This window comes from Globicephala melas, chromosome 3, assembly GCF_963455315.2.
Source record: "Globicephala melas chromosome 3, mGloMel1.2, whole genome shotgun sequence".
Lineage (NCBI taxonomy): Eukaryota > Metazoa > Chordata > Mammalia > Artiodactyla > Delphinidae > Globicephala > Globicephala melas.
Genome location: NC_083316.1, coordinates 129,408,728 through 129,429,832, shown reverse-complemented (window position 1 = coordinate 129,429,832; position 21,105 = coordinate 129,408,728).

The following is a 21,105-nucleotide window of genomic DNA, read 5'->3' as shown; positions in this document are numbered from 1 at the left end:
GAGGGCAGAGTCTTGCCCCAGGTCACACAGCTGTTCCATGGGAGCTAATAGGAGACACAATCCCATGACTCCTAGTGAGTGCCCTTCCTACTGTGCAGTTCTGTCCTGCTGTAAAAGCTGCGTTGTAGGGCGATGCCCATCCCAGACTCCTTCTTAGATGAAGCCATCGTGGTGTCATCACAGGACTCTCCCTGGCCAAAACTGACTGGACTGGGAGTGGTCATCTGAACTCTGAGCTGGGTCAGTCAGATTTTCTCTTGAAATAGAGTTGTTGCTGAGGGTCACAGATGCTATTGAGCCCTGGGGCTCAGAGGCCAAGCAGAGTCCAGTGTTGGGGGCTGGGGTGGCAATTTGTGTGCCATGCATGCTGAGGAGCAGGTAGATAAAGAGGGCCTGCGGAGAGAGACGGACCAGAGATGGGAGACAGTGCGATGCGAGAGAGAGGGAGAGGGAGAGGGAGGCCTTTAGAGGGCGAAAGAGATTGCAATAAACATCAGACAGAGACACACATATAGATGGAGAAAGACAGAGAGATAAACACAGAGAGACACAGAGGGAGAGACTGGAATAGAGATGTGTACGTGTGCGTGTGCGTGTGTGAGAGAGAGAGAGAGGGAGTGAGGGAGGGAGGGCGGGAGGGCGGGAGGGAGGGAGGGAGAGAGATATTGACTTAGAGAGACAGAGACAATGAAAGAGAAAAAGTCAAAGAGACAAAGACAGAGCCCCTGGCACTCGGTATTTTTCTGTTTTTTTCCCAAGGTCCAGCTGCCCCCCTGCCCTTGCTTGCCTTCCCCCGGAATCTCTCTCCAACCACCTTTACACTTGAGCGAGCTTCAGTGGGTTTCTGCCTCTGGCCATGATGCTATTCCCAACCAACTGGGCCCTGGAGGGGCTTCTGGGGAGGGGTGGGGCTCACAGGAAGCAAAGGCTACATTCTGCTCATCAGACCAGCTGTCATTTCTCCTTACCTCCAGGACCTGGGCATGACTCTACTCCTCAGCAGATGCAGCAGAGCCACCGGCTCCCATGGTGGGCTGGTCTCCTGTCAGCAGCAGTCTTCCTGGGAGCAGACTCCCTGCCTGTCCACAGCTGAGTTAACGAGGCCCACGCTGTGCTCATTGTCACCTCTAGGCCCATGTTCACTTGGCGTCCTTCCCTTCCCAGGACTGTCCTCTCAGCCCAGGCCACGCCCCACTCACCTTTCCACTCCTCCAGGAAGCCTTCCTAACAGCCCATCTTGTGGCACACACGAATCCTTCCTTTTCTAAATGTTCACTGTACCTCTTCTCTCTCTTTTGTTCTTTAGTGCGTAGTGCTCCAAAATTATGTCACATAAAGGACTATTACACTAAGTTATAAGCCCATCAAACTTACCACGTGAGTGGAAAAGGAAATCATTGAATTTGTATGTTTGGGACAATAAGAGCTATTCATAATATAGAAGGTTATTTGGATGCTGTGAATCTTCTAGCACTTGTTACTGAGTAACTCATTTGATCCTCACGACTGTTTACAAAACAGGAACTGGGGGCACAGAAAAGTCACTTGTTAAAAGGTCATGTCTATAGTCAAGGACAGAGGGCAAAGGAGATTTCATGACAGATTCCTCCCCCTTCCCACTTGGCTAGCCGCCACCTAACAGTCCACCACTGGGATTTTGTCCTTTTGTTTTAAAGCTGTAATGCCTGTCAAATACAGATTTTTTTTTTTAAACAGAGGAAGAAAACATTTCCAGACCATCAAAAATTGCCTCCTTGAGAGACAGACATCTGAATAACCAGCACCCTCCTGTTTTCTGAGTGTGTCCTATGCAATGCTAGTTCCTTGGGATGTTAAGTAGGTTTTACTAAAAAAAAATTTTAAAAAGACAAAGGCAATTCAGTGTGGGAAGCACCAGATTAAACTGCTGTCTTTGCAGCACGACTGCTCAGTGCCTTAGTGTGCTGCGGGGGGAGGGGGGGACGGGGGGGGCGGGGGGGCACTGCAGGTCTGTAAGAAGGGGAGAAATGTGCTATATTCACTAAACAAATTTGACCGTGACCTCTGTTCTTACAGATCACCTCTCAAATTAAGCTTCCATGGACCCTTTTTGTAGAAATGCTGCCTGAACTCACTGGATAACCCAGTCACCACTGACCACAGTTTCTAGTTTTTTAATGCTTCCTGTGGACACCTACCTGGCTGCCCTTCGTTTGCTTTTGGTGGTGCTGCCTGCCAGGTGGCTTCTCAGGTAGACAAGGTTAACCCAAACTACTCGCATTCTTCTGCCTGGATTCCCTGTCATCAATCAGGTTCCTTCACAAGGTCAGGACTGTGGAACAGCTGGCCCCTTCTGTTCTTGCCTGACCGCACGCACTCACTCGCTCTTTTAGAAAATGGTTTTAGCACCTCCAAGACCCTGGAGAGGTCCCTGAGGGGATCAGAGCCTGCTCCTGGCCTGGGCTCTGTTTGGGTGGATCAGATGGACACACAGGGAAGGGGGAGGGACACAGGATGGAGGGAGAGCTCACTTCCAGCTGGGGGGTGGGGTGGGGAAGCTGGGATTCTGGGAAGTTACCCAGGGAAGGTCCCCTCAGAGCTGGGCCTGGAAGGGCAACAAGAGGTAGAGTTTGTGGCCAAGAGCGGGCAGGACTCTTGGGGTATCTTGACAGGTACCTTGACCCCTCCCCCTCTCTGGCTGTGGAGAGTGGTAGAGCCCACAGTAGCTGCTAAGAAGGGGCTCCAGGAGGGTGGGACCACCAGGGTCCCCGGGTAGGAGGTGCCCTCCTGTGCTCTCCTCTTCCATGGCTAACTTGAGAAGGAGGAAGCTTCTGTGTCTGGGACTCCGGGGGCCATGGCCAGGTTTGTCTTGTTTTCACTGTACCCCCAACACCAGCAGAGGGACCCTCAGACCTTGCTGGGTGAATGGACGCGCACCCTTTCTCCAGTCTTTTTCTCCCTGTGGTGCTTTCTGTTTGTCCAGGGACTTGTTCTGGCACCGGGCCATGAATCTACTGAGGAGCGAGCCCCTCCAGAAACTCGCTCATTTTCATGAAGACCTGAAGGTTCACAAGTGCGTTTACACAGGATCAAGTGTGTTGGAGCGTCAGAGTCGACTGAGCATCAGGAGGGTGTCCGGGTAGCCAGGATGGCAGCAGGTCAGGACTGTGGCCATGAGCCAGCCCATCAGCAGAGGGGCCTTCTACGTAAATATTTCTGAGTAACTTTGTAAATAATATATCAGTCGTGGACAGCAGTCCCGCCTTATCCTCAGTTTCGCTTTCAGCAGTTTCCATTACCCATGGTCAACTGAGCTCCAAAAATATTAAAAGGAAAATTCCAGAAGTAAATAACTCATAGGTTTTAAATTGCACGCTGTTCTGAGCAGTGTGGTGAAATCTTGTGTTGTCCCGCTTCGCCCCACCCAGGACATGAACCATCCCTCTGTCTAGCTATACTGTCCATTAGTCACTCAGTAGCCAACTTCGTTATCAGATCACTTGTTGAGGTATCACGGTGCTTGTGTTCAAGTCACCCTTATTTTACTTACTAATGGCTGGAGCAGTGATGCTAGCAATTCGGATATGCCAAAGTGAAGCTGTAAAATGCTTCATCTAAGGGAAGAGGGGAAAGTTCTCAACTTATTAAGAAAAGATGAAATTGTATGCTGAGGTTGCTAAGATCTATGGTAAGAATGAATCTTCTATCTGTGCAATGGTAAAGAAGGAAAAAGAAATTCATGCTAGTTTTGCTGTGCACCTCAAATTGTGAAAGTTATGACCACAGTGCATGATAAGTGCTTAGCTAAAACGGAAAAGTCACTAAATCTGTCCAATAAGATATTTTGAAAGAGTGAGGCCACATTGACATAACTTTTATTACAGTATATTGTTATAATAATTGTATTTTATTATTAGTTATTGTTGTTAATCTCTTACTGTGCCTAATTTATAAGTTAAACTTTATCATAGGTATGTATGTATAGGAAAAAACAGTATATACAGGGTTCGGTACTATCCGTGGTTTCAGGCATCCACGGGGGGTCTTGGAATGGACCCCATGGGGATAAGGAGGGACCCCTGTATCAGAAAGCACACAGATTCTGGAATCCAGCTTGCTTCAAGTCCCAGGCCCACTATGGCCAGGGTGAACCTGTTTATCCAGCCTTTAACTCCTTCTACGTAGAATGAGGAGACTGTCTTTCTAAAAAGATGATTGTACTGAGTGAGACCAGGCTTGTCCAAGTCCTGTGCTAGTTAACCAGCTGCTGTCACCCAAGGAAAATGACCACCCTAAGGCCTTTCTGGACCCTGGGCCCTGTGACCACAGGTCCTCATGGGGTTTTAGTTCCACATTCTTTTTATGTTGCTCTGAAACCTGCTTCCCTGTAACACTGTCCCCTCTTCACACCGGGTTTTAATATTTCCCCCTGAGCCTTTCTCTGCAGGATGACAGCTTCTCAAATAACCTCAAGTGCATCATGTCAGCAACTTGAGGCTTGGTTCCCACATCTGTAAGATGGCCATATTGTCAGAGCTTTCGGGGATTAGTCAAGGAATGTGTATACAAGTGTACGATGCACATGGACACAATATGTATAATACAGGTACATGCATTTCCGAGCACAGGACAGGGCCTGGCTCATGTGCTCATTAATTGAATGGCTGGCGTTTCGGATCCCATTGCCCTGGTCCACACCAAATTGATAAAATTCCTCACCAGGGGGATTAGAGGAGGCTTCCTGGAGCAGGTGGGACTTGAGCTGGGCTTTGAAGGACCGGAGAATTTCCAAAAATATGCAAGAGTGGGCATGAGATTGGATGGGGTGGAGGGAGGTTTGGAATAGAGAAAAACAAGCGGAAAGTTTTGAGGTTTGCCCAGAGGACAGAGAGGAGGCCTGAGTTGTTGGTTTGTTGAGAGAACTAGAGGGAGATAAACCTGAAAGAACAGGGTATAGCCCTGGGATCATAAAAGGTAGAACTGGAGGAGGCCTGGAGGTCACCTGGCCCAGTGTCTTACCTGCAGTGGGAATACAAACAGGTGACTTGGTAGTAAGAAGAGAGCCTGGTCTGAGGCTCAGCTCTGCTATGGGTTCTTGGATAAATTACATATCTACATCTCTGATCTGGATTTCTCCTCTTTGTGATGGAAATATCAATACTAATCCTTGCCCTGCCTACTCTGTAATTGTTAGGAGGATTTCGTGAGCCTTGGGCTAAGGATTTACTAAGAGATGCTGGGCAAGTGGCGCTCATCTCCTCTGTGGGCCTTGATTTTACTGTTTGCAAAATGAAGACCCCGTCTGCCTCCAGGGTGCCGGAAGGCTGTGAGTCCAGCCAGGAGATCAGCACCCCAGAGGGGAGAGGAAGGTGACCTGGGAGGGCATGGGGGAGTGGAGGGGCTGCTGCTCTAGAAATAACCTGGGTTCTTCCCCTTTTTCCCACCCTCTTCTCAGAAAGGACCAGCCTATTTTGGTGGCTGCTGTGGGTCCCAAAGCTGGAATTCTGTCTCCTCCCCGTGGCATGGGTTACATAGCTTGCAGGTGACAAGCTCTGTGAGGGTTGAGAATCAGGCTCGTCTGCCCTGCACACCAAGCCCCTGGGCATCCTGGCCCTTCCCGGAAGGAGGGGCTGGGGAGCCGTGCCTGTTCCTCCTCTCCCCCATCACGTCTCCATACCCTGCTGTTCTGACCACCCCTACTTCTTCTGTTAGCACTGGCACAACAGTTTCCAGAGTGCATCCTCCCCGCCCCCCCACTGTGAGGCACACCGGCCAGGACTCTTGGCCACATTTCATGGGCAGGGACACAGAAACTGAGCAAGGCCAAAGGACATGCCCTTCTGGTAGAACTAGAACTCCTACCTTGGTGCTCTTTGCACTGTGCTGGTGACTCTAAAAGTTTGAGTATAAGAATCACATGGGGGCTTCCCTGGTGGCGCAGTGGTTGAGAGTCCGCCTGCCGATGCAGGGGACACGCGTTCGTGCCCTGGTCTGGGAAGATCCCACATGCGCGGAGCGGCTGGGCCCGTGAGCCATGGCCACCGAGCCTGCGCGTCCGGAGCCTGTGCTCCGCAACGGGAGAGGCCACAACAGTGAGAGGCCCGCATACCTCAAAAAAAAAAAAAAAAGAAAGAAAAAAAAAGAATCACATGGGACTTAGCTAAAATGCAGACTCCTAGACTATCATCCCTGGAGAGCAGATCTGGAGCAACTTCAGTGGTGCCTGAGCATCTGTATTTTTTTTTTAATTGAAGTAGAGTTGATTTACAATGTTGTGTTAATTACTGTTGTATAACAAAGTGATTCAGTTATACATACATACATGTTCTTTTTTTAAATATTCTTTTCCATTACGGTTTATCATAGGATATTGAACATAGTTCTCTGTTCCATACAGTAGGACCTTGCTGCTTACCCATTCCATATAAAAGCCTATATCTGCTAACTCCAACCTCCCACTCCATCCCTCCCCCAAGCCCCTCCCCCTTGGCAAGCACCAGTCTGTTCTCTATGTCCGTGATTCTGTTTCTCTTTCACAGATAGGTTCATTTGTATCATATTTTAGATTCCACATTTAAGGATGTCTTATGGTATTTGTCTTTCTCCTTCTGACTTACTTCACTTAGTATGATCATCTCTAGTTTCATCCATGTTGCGGCAAATGGCATTATCTCATTCTTTTTTATGGCTGAGTGTAAGTACTCCATTGTGTATATGTGCCATATCTTCTTTATCCATTCATCTGTTGATGGACATTTAGGTTTTTTCCATGTCTTTACTATTGTGAATAGTGCTGTTATGAACATAGGGGTGCACGTATCTTTTTGAATTATAGCTTTGTCTGGATATATGCTCAGGAGTGGGATTGCTGGATCATATGGTAGTTCTATTTTTGGTTTTCTGAGGAACCTCCACACTGTTTTCTACAGTGACTGCACCAACTTACATTCCCACCAACAGTGTGGCAGGGTTCCTTTTTCTCACACCCTCTCCAGCATTTGTTATTTGTAGACTTTTTAATGATGGCCATTCTGACTGGTGTGAGGTGGTACCTCACTGTAGTTTTGATTTGCATTTCTCTAATAATTAGCACAGCATCTTTATTTTTGACAAGCACTCAGGGATGATGGTACACCCCAGAACTTGACCCCTGCACTGTACCTCACCTTCTAAACCCTAGAGGTGCAGTGTGGTGAGAGGAGAGGTCCAGAGGGAAAAACCCTTTATTGAGTTCTCACCGTGTTAGGTACTTTGCATGTATTATCCCCCTAGAAGGAGACCTTGTTATTTCCATTTCACAGATGAGAAAATTTAGGCGTGGGGAGGTTTAAATAGTTTACCCAAAGTCTGACAGCTGATAAATAGAAAATCCAGGCTTTGGACTTGAGTCTTATAGCTCCAGAGCTTAAATCTCTTCCACCCACAACTTTCCAATGGAATTAGCTGCATGCTGCCCCACCCCATTTCTAGTGTTCCCACTCCGTCTTTTCCAGCTGGGATTAAAGATACCCAGCCAGTGGGAAAGGTGTCTTTTCCTGCAAACCTCCAGCAGGTGGCAGTGCTGGACTGAGTATGTGGGTAAGGGGCTGGAGAAGCTAATTGGAGGACTATCCTCGATTGTTTTCTTCAAATGGTTTTGCAGCCTCTTTCCCTCCCACATTCTAGGCTATCCGGTTTCAATTTGCTGAGCTGGTGCTGTTTGTTACCTCAGGTCTGATCTTCGTGGCTGGGCTGCCCCAGGAATTCCGAATCTCCCCGAGCTGGTGGAAGAAACCAAGCTGCAGCTGTGGTTTACATTTGCCCAGTATACGTTTGGCGCCCTTTCTATGCATTACCTTGTTTAATACTCGCTACCCCCCAAACCCTCTCGAGTTAGGTGCTATCACGTCACCCATTTGTTCAGAGGAGGAAACTGGAGCTCCGAGAAGCTAAGCCACCTGGTGGAGGTAAAGATGCTGGTTCAGTGACAGAGCCAGGCTTGGACCTGCAAGTTTCTGTCTCCAGAGCTGTGCCCATAATCATTACGCTCTCATTTGTACTGATGGGGAAACTGACCTGTGGAGAAGGAAGAGACCTGTTCCTGGGAATTAGTGGCAGTGCTGGCACGAGAGTCCGGGCCATCTCATAATTCTGGGCCTCCTCTTACTCTTGTGCTCCCACAGCTGTGGGTGAGGGCCTGGACAGCGGGACTCCCCACCCCTACCCTCTTCAGGCACAGGATGCTTGGCTGGTGCTGTGTTCAGAGCCGGGCTGGGGTGGCCGGGAGCATGGCATTGTGGGGCAGCGACTTTGTCAGTCCTGTCACCATGTGTCCCCAGCTCCTAGCATCGTCTGGCATACAGTCGGTGCTCAATTAATATTTATGGAGGGAATGGACATTCTCCCTCTTTGTCTTCTCAGGCCATGTTCCCTGGCTGCTCAGCTCTCAGCCCACAGGTGTTCCTCCTCCACGGGGTCCTCTAGCCCTGCAGGGGGTGTGCATTTTGTTTCTTAGCACAGACTGTCTCCTTGTTCTTCAACTTTCCAGATCAGTCCTTTATCTGTCCTGCCTCCACTCCAGATGGAAAGACCCTAGGGAACAGTCTCTCATATTCCTGTGTGTATGCTTCACAGTGTCTAGCCCAAGGTTGAATATAAAATTAGCTGTATATGAAAACAACAGTCTGTTTTATCCAAGCAGTCCATATTCACTGTTGCCAAAGAGAAAATAAGCCAAAGGAAGAAAATTAAAATCACCCGCACGATAACAGAGTCCCTCTTTTCAATGGTATTTTAGTGGAACTGTTTTTCTCTTTCTCTTTTTGTTACGCAAGAAATACATATTTATTGTACAAACATAAAAAATACAGATAAGCAGAAATAAATATTTTAATTCACTTGAAATACCACTTCATAAGCTTGTCAACAATTCTATTAACAATCATAATGGCAATAACCACCTCTATATGCTGAGGGTCTGCTGTGTACTAGCCACTTCATATAGTTTTTAAGAACTTTATTGAGGTATGATTTATATAAAATCATAAAATCCACCCATTTTAATTAATGAGTCATTTTAATGAAGAGACTTTTAAGTAAATTTGCAGAGTTGTGCAGCCATCAGCATAGTCCAGTTTTAGAATACTTTCATTGCCCCAATAAAATCCCTCAGGCCCGGTTACACTTAATCCCCATTGCCAACCCTCAGCCCCAGGCAACCACTAATCTATTTGCTGGTTCCATAGTTTTGCCTTTTCTGGACATTTCATATAAATGGAACAATGTGCTGGGTGGTCTTTTGTGTTTCATCCATATATGGATGATGTTAAATGCAGCCTTTCATTTACAGATGAGGAAACTGAGGTCTGGAGAGGGTAAGTGACTTGTTGGAAGTCACCACTGGAGGAGAGAGTGGAGTAGCCAGGACTCAGCTGAGGTCTGTCTGGCCCACCATCTTCCAACACCTTGTCATTGGGACATGACTTTTCACGTTCTAGCCTGTGCAACTGCATGTTCATGTATATATTTATTTCTCCCCAAAGGGTTGATCTCTATGTATTGTTTTGCCACTTTCTTTTTCACTTAATAATAGGTTGTGAGCATGTTTCCATGTGAATAAGCATACATTTACAAGTGCCCCAGTGGATTCTTGACAAGTACGGGGCAGCATTAAGGCTTTGGAGCCTCCAGTGGCTGGGGTTCAATACCAATTCTGCCACTTCTTAGCCATATGACTTTGGGAAAGTTACTTAAAAGCTTTGTGCCTCAGTTTCCTAGTTTGTAAAAGGAGATAGTAGTGTCGGCTGACTTCATCCAGCTGCCATGAGGACTGAATGAGCTAATACGGCCCACGTGGTACCAGGCACGGCTCAGTCCCTGCCAGCGTGTTTGCTGCAGTTTTTGAACTAATGAATGAACCCCTGCTTTTGCACATCGATTTCAGCCTGGAAGCTGGCGTTGGGAATGGGGTATCTCCTCACTCCACTGACCAGCCAGAGAAGGTCACGCTGCCTCCTCCACAGCTGGAATCTCGGCTGTCTCTCTGTGGATTAGTGGAGGAATGGCCTGAAGAGGTTGGGAAATGGACAAACTAATTCCAGCTGGAAATCCCTTCTTGGGGAGTTTAGGAACTGAGCTCCAGAGCTGGGAAAAGTGTTGGGATCTGCTCCAAATTATGAGGGAGACAGACCCCAGGGCTCATGGGGTTGGGAAGGGGTCAGCTCCCTGCCCTGGCCCACTTGAGTCCAGGCAGTACCTTCCTGAGGCTTCTGCTTGCTGGTATGCAGGAGCCAAAATACTGTTCTAGCACCATCCATCAGCCTGCAATTAGTGAAACAGAGGCACACATGCTGGTTTGCAGATTGTGGATGGGAGGGCAGGATGTGGTAGGAAACAGCTCACCAACTTGAGATGTGGGGATGGCATTTGTCTGTGTTCCCCGGTGATTTGGCACCGACGCTGCTGGGCACTCATATGGGGTTGGCAGCCTTGGAAAAACCCTGTAGGGCCCTTTCCTTCAGTTGGGTCAGAGGTGAGGTCACCAGCTTTGCCCTCTGGGCAGTCGGGTCAGCGAGGCCAGAGCAGGACACCAGGTATACCCTGGGGGTGGGGCATGGAGCTGAGGACAGTGGCCAGAGGAGGTGAGGAACCAGGAGATTGGCAAGGGGCCTGAGCCCCGGGGAAAGCTCGGGCTGCAGTGGTGGAGCTCAACCCCAGGGACTCAGAGGAGAACCTGCTGGTGCCTGCGGCAGCGCATGAAATGGACAGAAACAATCTAAAGAGTTCCCATGGAAATCCAGGTTTCTGAATCTTCTTGGAAAACTAGAAATTCAGCAGCACAGCCTACATTTCTGCAAGGCAGCACCCCCGACTGAGGCTGTGTGCTGGCTGCCCCTTTTGGACAAGGTATCCACTCTCCGGTCTGCTACCATCCCCATTATTCCCCATCTTCGTCCAGCCCAGAAGCCCAGTGCCATAGCCATTCATCCACCTGCACTGGACCAGTTTCATCTTTTTGAGTTGGTGACCTTTGGCCTGAGGATGCTGTGCTGAGGACCTGGATCCCAACTTAGGGAGGTCAGGGGGCTCTGGAGGCGATGACTCCAAGCTGAGACCTGAAGATCCAGCCTGTCCTAAGGTGAGTGCTCCAGGCAGAAGGTACAGCAAGTGCAAAGGCCCTGAGGCAGAAAAGGCTTTCTGTGCTCTTGGAACTCCTGAAGTGGAGTGCTCAAGACAGACTACATGGGCTTCCCTGGTGGTGCAGTGGTTGAGAGTCCGCCTGCCGGTGCAGGGGGTATGGGTTCGTGCCCCGTTCTGGGAGGATCCCGCATGCCGTGGAGTGGCTGGGCCCGTGGGCCATGGCTGCTGAGCCTGCGCGTCCGGAGCCTGTGCTCTGCGGCCGGAGAGGCCACGGCAGTGAGAGGCCCGCATACCGCAAAAATAATAATAATAATAAAAATAAGACAGACTACACATCAGGAGGAGAAGAGAGAACCTCCTGGAACAAGTTAGAAAGCTATCCCAGCTGGAATAAGATAGGGCAAACAAGAAGAGCCCACTGTGGATGCTACAAGAGGACAGAGCTGTCAGAGGCTGAATGGGATGGGTGGCCAAAGGCTCCTAAAGTGTCTCTGCCCTGAGGCTGACCTGGTTCTCAGGGATGGGTGAAAATTGCTGGGTTCTGCCCACACCTATTTCTGACCATCAGAGAAATTTCTGCCCTCCCCTCTCACTGGGGCTTTTAGTAAGCCATCCCCACTCAGTGGAATCTGAGCCTCCCTTACCAGTCCTGGTCTCATTGGTGGGATCCGACGTCAAGGCCAGAGCTGGGCTGCCCCCCAGCCCTGAGTCTGGGAGGGCAGCTCCTGCACAGCCAAGACTTCTGCAGCCTGACAGGCCCCAGGAGCCCGCCCACCTAGTGTGTGAGTGGATTCAGGGTATGGGGTCTGGCGAGTAGGGGGAAGCAGTGTCAGGGTGCAGTGGAGCTGCCCTTTGGGGTCCCTTTTGGACTCTCTAAATGGGAGGGGAGAAGGCAACTCAGCTGACCTCTGTGTCTATGTGGCTTTCTCCCCTGGGCCCCAAAGAGGCAGCTAGACCCAGTCCTGCTGGGCAAGGAGCAGGGTCCTGAGCCTGCAGGGGTTGGGGATGGGGTGTGCTGTGGGAGGACTTGCCCTCCCTTGGGGCTGTTCTGAGTTTTGGGTACTTCCTGGGATCTCAGGGAACACAGAGGCCCTTTGTATCCCCTGTTTTAAATATAACTTAATTTTCTCTAATTATGAAAGAAAGGCATGTTTATTACAGAATATGGACAAGAACAGAGAAAAATTACTACCAAGGTTAGACTAAGACCCTTTTAGTCCATATGTTTCTGCAGGGTGCACTCACACGGGTGTGACATGGGCTGTGCGAGCTGTGGACGGTGAGGGGCACTTTAGAGTTGGACAACCTGGGTTCAAAACCTGGTTCTGACGCTTGGTAGTTGCATGGCCTTCAGGGAGCTGCTTGATTTCCTTGTGCCTCAGTTTCCTGATCTGTGAAATGGGGAAAATGGCATCACCTTCCTCATGGGATGATGCAGGTCACACCATTTTATGACTTGTTTTTTTCACTTTGCAACTATAGTCAATATGGATTTTATTCCATAAATCTAGGCATGTAAGAAGAGGCAGATTAGCTCTTTAAGGCAAATCTTTTCTCCTTCTGCCTATCCACCCTGCCCCACTGGTGGGCTCCCCATGTCCGTACCTTGGGTCTCCCTAGAACTGGCCTGGAAATCGTGAGTCTTGTCCCAGGTCCTTTGCATGTGCTGGACTGTGGGCTCATTGCCAGATGTTCCTTGATGGTGGGCCTGCTGCAGTTTCTGTGCTTGGTTTGCCAAGGGGACCTTGGTCAAGATGGGGCAGGGCTGGGGCTGGAACTGGGGGAGAGCCCCCTGGGGCAGGCTGCTGCCACGCCTCTGGGGCCACCATCTGCCTCTGGTGCAGTCAGGGGATGGGAGACAGGGAAAGGGAGGAGGGGCAGAGATCCCGCAAACCTTTCTCGCCCTCTCTCCTCTCACCTCTTTCTCTCCCTATCAACAGCTTCTCCCTTTCCCCTGCAGATTACCCCAGTGACTCTAGAATTTAGAACGAAAACCCGGAAGGGAGGCTGCGTTGCATCACCAATCTCCCCTGAGGCCAGTGAGCAGCACAGCCTTGGCCTGTGTGGGTGAGGAAGATATGTAGGGAGAACAAGCTACAATAGTTCCTCTTCTTCCTGATTTTTCTTCAGAGTGACAGTGAGCACCAGTGAATATCTCAATTTATTATTCTACTGTGACTGTTTTCTAAATGTAATTAAGAATTCTTTTGTACAAGGTAACCTTTATTAGCTTCAAGATATTCCAATATGTAGGTATTTCCATTTTCCCCAATGCTTTCCTATTACATGTAACTAGAATGAACATTCTTATACCTAAAATGCAGATGGATCTCTGATGTTTTCTCATAATTCCTGGCAGTAGGATTACTGGGTCAAAGAGCTATCTTAAAAAAATTATTTTATTTATTTATTTTAAAAAATTGTGGTTAGAACAGATAACATGAGACCTACCCTCTTAACAAATTTTTAAGTGTACATACAGTATAGTAAACTATAGGTACAGGTTGTACAGCAGATCTCTAGAACCTACTCATCTTGCATAAACGAAACTTTTTTTTTTTAAACTGCTGTGGAGATAGGCAATCTATGGGAGCATAATCAAAGCTTTACACTTGCTGGACAGCACCCACTATGTCCTTCTCCCTTCAGCCCCTCATCTGGCTTGTTTTTAGGTATTTGGTGTTTTGTGTTTTTTTTTGTCCTCCAGACAGTTGTGTGAATTCCAGGTCAGCCAGCAATACACAAGAGTCCTAAGTTCTTCTCAGGTATCAGAGGGGACTTTTTGCCTAGCTACAGGGACTTCACAGGCTTGACTCTTGGGATGCAGTGACTTCTTTCTTTGAGGTGTCCTGAAAGCTTCATGGAGCCCAGCAGTGAAATCCCCCTGGTCAATAGCACCGTCCCTGGCTGTGTTCCCCCACAATAGCACCTGGAGCTCACCTCACCTGGGCCTAGTGATGGGGAAGAGAACACATTAGGTCCTTAGGAAGCAGATGCTGTTGGCATAACCCTGGGGTGGCCCCTGGTGAGGGAGAAGCTCTTGAAGGATGCACGCGTCTGCTTCATGGCAGGGAAAGGGCACAGTTAGGCTGATGGCCTGGAGTTCTGATGGCCAGTTTGGGAAATTGTGGGGAGGGAAGGCTCCCTGAACAACAAATGCTCATTCCTTCATTCTTAGAATTGAATAGCTTTGTAGCTGAAACTCGGCCTCTGTACATCGGTACTGAATTGAACCTCGGAGACAGAGTTTTGGGTGAAGTAGAAAAGAATAGCTTTATTGTTTTGCCAGGCAAAGGGGACCACAGGGGGCTTAATGCCCTCAAAACTGTGTTTCCCGACCTGGAGGGGGTAGTGAGGAGTTTGATAGTAATGGCTCAAAGAGGGTGTGATCAGCTCGTGGACATTCTTCTGATTGGTTGGTGGTGAGGTACATGGGAGTCAGCATCACCAACCTTCTGGTTCCAAAGGGTCTGGGGTTTACGGGCTTGTGGGAAGTATGCGGTTAACTTCTTCCACCTGGTGAGGGTTTCAGTAGCAGCAAAACAGCTCAAAGATATTGTTATGTGTATCCCTGGAGGGAGAACCAGGACCCTGCCCCAAGGCTGCACTATTGTTTCTGGACTGCTCCTCCCTTGTCTCCACATCCCCTCCCTTCCCTGATTAGCAACTGTTTGAACCTGCCCTTTGGAACTCAGGGAAGGTCATGGAGGCTGAATGAAGCCTATTTCCTACAAGCAAGAAACAGGGGACATGGAAAGGCTTTTGTGCGCAGGAGCCCCACAGGATCCTGCTTGGGTTTAACTTTTTCCCTTCTAACATTTTTTCTCTGTAGTTGCTTCCAGATGCCCATTTGCAAATGGAATGGGTCTATGATGGAATTTTCATTTGTCTGTGGCAAACTGAGAAAGAAAAAAAAAGAACTGGGAGTGAATTTTTAATGAGGCTAGGTTTATTTAATTTCAAGGACTGTCTTTTATTCGAGGCAATGACCTTCCTTTTGTTGTTAAAATGTTCTTTCTTTTATGAAATGATTATGAAAGTAAATGGTGTTTTCTTTTACTCTCCTCACTTTGCAATTTAAAAGGCTGGAAGTTCTATGTGGGGACTTTTCCGTGCATGCCCCCCTCCCAACTTTTGTGTTTGTGAGTAGGTTTATCTAGTCGATTAAAATCTAGAGTCCACAGATAAGTCCTTTCAAGGGTGAGCCTAGCCCATGGCTTTATTTCCGGTCTTATTGGCTTTTATCAACAAACTCTTCATTCAGCAAATCTTAAGAGCCCACCACACTGTGTGCCAGGCCTTGTCCCAGGAGGTATGGTGGTGGGCCTGGCTGCTGCGGGATGGGTCACACTTGGCTAAGCTTCTCAAGATCTTGACCCTCCTGTAGTAGGCTGAAAATTACCTTTCAAGAGATATCTGTGTCAAATCTCTGGAACTTGTAAATGGACCTCATTTTGCAGACACTGTGATTGAGTTAAGGATCTTGAGAGGGGGCATTTATCCTGGACTATCCAGTGAGCCCTCAGTGCAATCACATATATCCTTATAAGAGAGAGGCAGAGGGAATTTTGAGACACACGCAGAAGAAGAGAAGGTGATGTGAGGATGGAGGCCGTGATGGAGTGATGTGGCCTCAAGCCAAGGAATGCCTGCAGCCACCAGGAGCTGGAAGAGAGAACAGATTCTCCCCTGGAGCCTCTGGAGGGAAGGTCAACAAAATCAGGTGACCCTTGCTCTTGGAGTTCTGGCCTCCAGAATTGTGAAAGAATTCCTGTTTTGTTTTGTTTTTTTGCTGTACGCGGGCCTCTCACTGTTGTGGCCTCTCCCGTTGCGGAACACAGGCTCCGGATGCGCAGGCTCAGCGGCCATGGCCCACGGGCCCAGCCACTCCGCGGCACGTGGGATCCTCCCGGACCGGGGCACGAACCCGAGTCCCCTGCATCGGCAGGCGGACTCCCAACAACTGCGCCACCAGGGAAGCCCATTTTCCTGTTGTTTTCAGCCATCAAGTTTGTGATAATTTTTTTTTATAGCAGGAAACTAATATTCCTTCCACCAAGTCAAAGAGAGTGGCTAAGCCAGGGTGAGTTACTGGGCCTGGTTGTCCCAAAGGGGTCAGCATCTACTCTACTGCTTATTAATACAAATGCTGTATAACGAGTTTTGACTGGTCCAGCCTTGCTGGGAATCTTTCACCTAGGTCTGGACCAGCCCTTTGAGACCTGACTCCTACTCGAGGCGGTGCTGGCTTTGTGGTGCTTAATTCCAACAGTGAGTGATCTGGAAGGGTACTCAGTGTCAGGCGTGAAATCCGCTGCAAACACAGGTGTGTGCAATAGCTATTTTATGTCTCTGAAACAAGTTGAACCTGCTGCAAGATTTCATGATTCTGGGTGGTGGGTAGTTCCATTTCACTCATCCCTGGGGCCCTCCCTTGTCCCTGGCGTGTGGGGAAATGCCCTGAGGTCTTGTGTACTGGGCGGTGGCTCGGACCTTGTGTCCACACACTCACAGCTGATACCTTCCTTCAAGTCTACAGGATCTTGAAGGGCTCTGCATCTTCCAGGCCAAGCTGGCCCCTGGGAGGCACACAGGGCACAGCCTCCCGAGGTATGTCACAAGACATCCCCTTTGATTTCCTAGTACTTCCCAGCCCTGCAAGGGGCAGGGAGCACCCACAGACCACTTGATCCACTCAGCCCTGGAGGACATTTTCTGTTGCTTCCTTTTCTGACTCTGTTTCTTAAACTCCCAAACTCACCTTTCTCTCTCCCTCTGAGTAACAATCCAGAGGAATCCCCCTGTTATCGACTGAATTGTGTCCCACCCTTAAATTCATAAGTTGAAGCCCTACTCCCCACCCCTCTCACATCAGTGACTGTATTTGGAGATAGGGCCTCTAAGAAGGTAATTAAGGTTGAATGAGGTCATTAGGGTGGGGGGTTAATGGCTTTATTATAAGAAGAGAAAGAGACACCAGGGATTTGTGGGCCCAGAGAAGAGGCCAAGTGAGGACACAGGGAGAAGGCAGCTGGTTGCAAGCCTGGAAGTGAGGTCTCATCAGAAACCAGCCCTGAGGGCACCCTGATCTCCGACTTCCAGCCTCCAGAACTGTGAGAAAATAAGTTTCTGTTGTTTAAGCCACCCAGTCTGTGATATTTTGTTATGGCAACCCTGGCTGACTAATGCACCACCTCAGTAAATTTAGGTTTTTCCAAAATAGAAGTCATTCTTCTGATGGCCTCCGAGCTCTGTTTGTCCAGAAACACCCAAGACCCTGAGGAAGGGTCCATCCTGTGAGGTGATGTTCAGAGACAGGGAAGCACCTGCATCTTACCTATATGACACCTAAAGCACTCATACACAGCGAATTCATTTTCCTGCCATTTTAGCCCTGGTCCTGTTTGCAAGCACATGACTATCCTGGGCTGACTGCGTGCTGACCAATGTGCTCCTTTCAGGACACAAGTGCTCAGAGCCTCCAGCTCCCCATGGGGCTGTCCAAGTCCTGCTGTGACTGGGTAAGATAGGCACACATGAAGATCAAACCCTGAAGGCAAGGAGGGAGGAGGTATAGAATTTTTACATGTCAGTGTTTCCCAAAATACATTCCATAGGGTCATAGGTAGTAACTAAAGAAGTTCTGTGATATAAGATTAGGGAACTGATGGGTTGAGTTAAACATATTTTGTTTTTTCTTTTACATTAGATTTTCACAGAATCTTTTTTTAATTTTTAGTGGAGTATAGTTGATTTACAATGTTGTTAGTTTCAGGTGTACAGCAAAGTGAATTAGTTATACATATATCCACTCTTTTTTTTTTTTAGATTCTTTTCCCATATAAGCCATTACAGAGCATTGAGTGAGTTCCCTGTGCTAAACAGCAGGTTCTGATAAGTTATCTATTTCATATATAGTAGGCACAGAATCTTTAATGTGCTGATATCCACTCTGAATCTCTAAAGGGGAATTCATAGACAGCATTTCCCAAACCTAGGGGACCACGTAGCTGTCTTTTCACTGAGCATCTTGTAGATTCAGTGTTTGGTGGACCCCATTTTGGCAACTGCTGATATTCAATGGAGAATTATGAAGTGTGAGACCAGGAAAAGACGCTTGGGATTAGCTAGTCTGAAGCCCTTGGATTTAAATTTGGGGAAATTGAGGCACAGGGAGGTGAAGGGACTTGCCAGCATCATCCACTTGTTACTGGAAGAGCTGGGGCTAGAACCCAGGTCTCCTGATTCCCAGCGTGGCATTCTTTTTTTAAAATTAATTAATTAATTAATTAATTAATTTTGGCTGTCTTGGGTCTTTGTTGCTGCACGTGGGCTTTCTATAGTTGTAGTGAGCGGGGGCTACTCTTCGTTGCGGTGTGTGGGCTTCTCATTGAGGTGGCTTCTCGTTGCGGAGCACGAGTTCTAGGCACACGGGCTTCAGTAGTTGTGGCACACAGGCTCAGTAGTTGTGGCTCGTGGGCTCTAGAGCGCAGGCTCAGTAGTTGTGGCGCAGGGACTTAGTTGCTCCGCGGCATGTGGGATCTTCTGGGACCAGGGCTCAAACCCGTGTCCCCTGCATTGGCAGGCAGATTCTTAACCTCTGCGCCACCAGGGAAGTCCCCAGTGTGGCACTCTTATTTCCACACCCCTGCTGCCTCCTGTGCTGATTAACATGGGAGGCACCCTGCTGGAAACTGCTGGCTCCAGGGAGACACAGGCAGGCATCCAGCCTTGACCTGACTCCTACTCAGGAGCAGTGCTGGCTTTGTGGTGCTTAATTCCAACCGTGCGTGGTCTGGAAGGGTACTCACTGCATCTTGCCTAATTTTTTTTTTTCTTTTCTTTCTTTTTTTTTTTTTGTGGTACACGGGCCTCTCACTGTTGTGGCCTCTCCCGTTGCGGAGCACCGGCTCCGGACGTGCAGGCCCAGCGGCCATGGCTCATGGACCCAGCCACTCCGCGGTATGTGGGATCTTCCTGGACTGGGGCACAAACCCGTGTCCCCTACATCAGCAGGTGGACTCTCAACCACTGCGCCACCAGGGAAGCCCTGCCTAATTTTTTTTTAAAGGAAGAAATCATTTTGCATTTGACAAATCAAATCCAAATCTATTTTATCCAGCACATTTCCTGGTAAGATTGAAGGCCTCAGGGAAATTTAATCCCGTGTTTCTGATTCATCTTCATTTGAACTCATCTATTTTCATTCTCTATGTTGTTTCCCTGGCCCCAGCCCTCTGAGCTTTCTTCTAATCTCTCTTCCCTCAGGAACAAGGCATTCTATTTGGAGAGATGGAAAGATTCCCTACCCCCGAATGTCATGCCCCACCCCCGAAACCTGGACAATTTTAAGAACCTTTCAAAATGGAGACAGTACATCAGAGGGCTACAGAGAATCAAAAGTGTTTGGGTCAAGAGAATTGAAATGATTAATGGCCCCCCAAATCAGGCCTGGCAAGACAGGATGGTTCAGCCTAAAAGATGGTCAAGGGGTGATTTAACAATCTTAGTGGAAGAGCAATTAAAGTCTGGGTACCAGTTCCTCCAAAAACAGAAGAGGCAGGGAGGGCCTGAAGCTGCAGCTTGAAGGAATTCGGTTAGACAGATGGGAGGATTTCTTGACCGAGATGGTCTTTCACACATTAGAGTGGATATGGGGGATTTACAGAGAGGCCCACCGGGTACTGGAAAGATCACAGGCTTTGAAGGCTGATTCTATATCTGGTCATGCAACTTGTGAGATATGCAAACCTGGGTAAGATGTTGACCTTGAGACCCTGTGTCTGTACCTGGAAAAGCAGAAGCGATATATCTACCTCACAGCATTGTCAGGAAATAGGATAATATATGCCACCACCTTGTTTTTTTCTTTTGAAGTGGAAAATAGTTTATTTTATTTATTTTTTATACAGCAGGTTCTTATTAGTTATCCATTTTATACATATTAGTGTATATATGTCAATCCCAATCTCCCAATTCATCACCCCCCACCCCGCTCACCACTTTCCCCCCTTGGTGTCCATACATTTGTTCTCTACATCTGTGTCTCTATTTCTGCCCTGCAAACCGGTTCATCTGTACCATTTTTCTAGGTTCCACATATATGTGTTAATATACAATATTTAAAAAAAATATTTTTTTAATATACAATATTTGATTTTCTCTTTCTGACTTACTTCACTCTGTATGACAGTCTCTAGATCCATCCATGTCTCTACAAATGACCCAATTTTGTTCCTTTTTATGGCTGAGTAATATTACACTGTATATATGTACCACATCTTCTTTATCCATTTGTCTGTCGATGGACATTTAAGTTGCTTCCATGTCCTGGCTATTGTAAATACTGCTGCAGTGAGCATTGGGGTGCGTGTGTCTTTTTGAATTATGGTTTTCTCTGGGTATATGCCCAGTAATGAGATTGCTGGGTCATGTGGTAATTCTATTTTTAGTTTTTTAAGGAACCTCCATACTGTTCTCCATAGTGGCTGTATCAGTTTACATTCCCACCAACAGTGCAAGAGGGTTCCCTTTCTCCACACCCTCTAGCATTTGTTGTTTGTAGATTTTCTGCTGATGCCCATTCTAACTGGTGTGAGGTGATACCTCATTGTAGTTTTGATTTGCATTTCTCTAATAATTAGTGATGTTGAGCAGCTTTTCATGTGCCTCTTGGCCATCTGTATATGTCTTCTTTGGAGAAATGTCTATTTAGGTCTTCTGCCCATTTTTGGATTGGGTTGTATGTTTTTTTAATATTGAGTTTATGCCACGTTCTTGGCCCATGTGAGGCAAATTTGTGGCGCTTAATATGATGATGGTCCTGATGATTACGATGAGTGATCAGTGAGCACTGGTTCTCATTCCCCTACCCTTACAGTCTCACTGGGGGTGAAACCTTATGCTTATAAATTATCCAATAACCAAGGAAAGGGCAATAGCTACCTGGGGTGCTTGAAAGAGCTTGCTTTCTTGGCATGGAAACTACTTTTGTCCCTCCTGAGGGAA